At 35.4% G+C, this 2,057-nt stretch overlaps 1 pseudogene; it reads right to left on the reverse strand.

Moving 5' to 3' along the window:
* Positions 1–1,713: 1,713 nt before the first annotated feature.
* LOC125852797 (U6atac minor spliceosomal RNA) lies at positions 1,714–1,774 on the reverse strand (annotated as a pseudogene).
* Positions 1,775–2,057: the final 283 nt, after the last annotated feature.

The raw sequence follows: 2,057 nt of genomic DNA on the forward strand, positions 1-2,057 counted from the left end.
CTCGTATGTTTCTTACCGTGTTTCTTATTTTAGAGTTTTTGACATTGAAATCTGAGTATTGAGAATATTTTTCCTTAGCTTTGAATAATTGAAGTTTTCCATTTTTGAGTAATTTGAAGTGGGTCGTTGAGATTCTTCCATTTTGACCTTTATAAAGATGTAATTAATCTTACCTAGTTGATGGAAACACAATTTCGTAACGATTTCTATATTTTTATGATGTCTAGCTAAAACACCAATTCTTGGGTGTAATTATGTGATTATGGGCTGATTTAGTTTATGGGTATTGCTAATTGTTAGTCTAGATGCTGTTTAAAAGTGATTTCAATTAGTAATTGTGGTTTAATTAAGGAATTGTAGTTGCAAATTCAATTCTACTTTTGTATTTTTGGCTTGCTCGAGAGAGAGGTTTTAAAACCAAGATTATTGATTGATGGTCTGTGGGTATTGGGTTGTCATGGGTTCAGCTTGAGAGAGTGAATCCTAAATCCTTTTCCACACATTCAACTCGAGAGAGTGAATGGACTAAAGCACAGGCTGTTCTTATTTTGCTGCGTGTTGGTGTTCGAGAGAAATAGACTTTGATTCGGGGTAGATTGTTCTAGAGAAAGTCTATCCCCTTTGTAGTCTAGCTTATTCACTGATATACAGTCGTTGTCTAATAGTTGTAATTACCCATTTATCTATATTAGCCTATAATCGAATGACATCCCAAGAAACTGTCTCAATATTGTTATTTTTGATTTATTGCTATTGTAGTTGATAATTTCAAACCAATATACCCTGTTATTTAACATTCGTGTCACCCCCTTAATTTGAATTATGTTTTTATTTGTAAATATCTATTCCTATGTTTGATTTGATCATATTCATACTTTCGTATTGATTCTAAAAAATGTACCACTTCCTATGGGATTCGACCCCAACTTATTTAGTTGGGTTATTATACTGACTAGCGATCGTTGACACTTACAATAAGATGAAGTGTCCTGATACGTGAAATCAGGCTCCCAACCCAAGTAACCACAATATCTAGTAATCCAGTCAACTTCTAGCCCAACTAGCAAGAGTGATAATCAATCTAGGTTGCCCAGTGTGCTAGTCCATTCCCAGCCCAACTAGCAAGACTGACATGGGGGTGTTTCGACTCCAAAAAGAGTCTCAAATATCAAAGTCAACCATCTAGAAAGACCACTTCAAAGCTATCCAACTAGAGAGAGTTTCTCGAGTGTTGTTGACTCCCAAAAGGTTGTCGAATATGAGATCAATCAATACTAAGCCACCGTTAATCAGCGTCCCCTCACAAGGAATCACAAGAAGTATTCAGTCTGAATAACCCTAATCCTAAGTCGCCTAAGAAAGAACAAAAGCTATGGTAACACATCGGAGGTCAAAAACGAATATGAAAGAAAGCATATGAGTATATTGAAAGTAATCTAAGTACATTTAGGCTTAACCTAACTAGACCCCTATAAGCCTAGAATGTACACTAATGTTGATGTTAAAATTAAACTCAAACAGACCCCCGTAATCCTGGCAGGTATAAAGAGTAACTAAGTCTAGAAGATAGAAAGGCACCAGAAATCCAAACCCAAGAAACAAAAGTCAGGCTCCCAACCCAAGTAACCACAATATCTAGTAATCCAGTTATCTTCCAGCCCAACTAGCAAGAGTGAAATCAATCTAGTCCGCCAACCTAGCAAGTCCACTCTCAAGAAGGTTGATTACATCCTTGTAGAGGGAGATGCAAACTAGCTCTCCTTTTTACGAGCACAAACCATAGGTTAAGGGGCGATCAACTTTTTTTTTTAATCTATGGCTGGAACAAAATTTAATTTTTATAACAAGTTAACCTTATTAAAACAAAAAAGAATGTCAACAAAAATAACAGAAACAAACTAGGAATAGAAAACATTATGATTAATTGGTCCGAAGGAAATAATTGCACTTGTTGGAAAAGATAACAAATGCTTCATTAGATTTGAGGTATTAGTAGAACAACCGTTGTAGTCCTTATGCTCTGGTACTATAACAATTTTATTGGGATTTATTGCATG

The sequence above is a fragment of the Solanum stenotomum genome, unplaced genomic scaffold, assembly GCF_019186545.1.
Source record: "Solanum stenotomum isolate F172 unplaced genomic scaffold, ASM1918654v1 scaffold5612, whole genome shotgun sequence".
Lineage (NCBI taxonomy): Eukaryota > Viridiplantae > Streptophyta > Magnoliopsida > Solanales > Solanaceae > Solanum > Solanum stenotomum.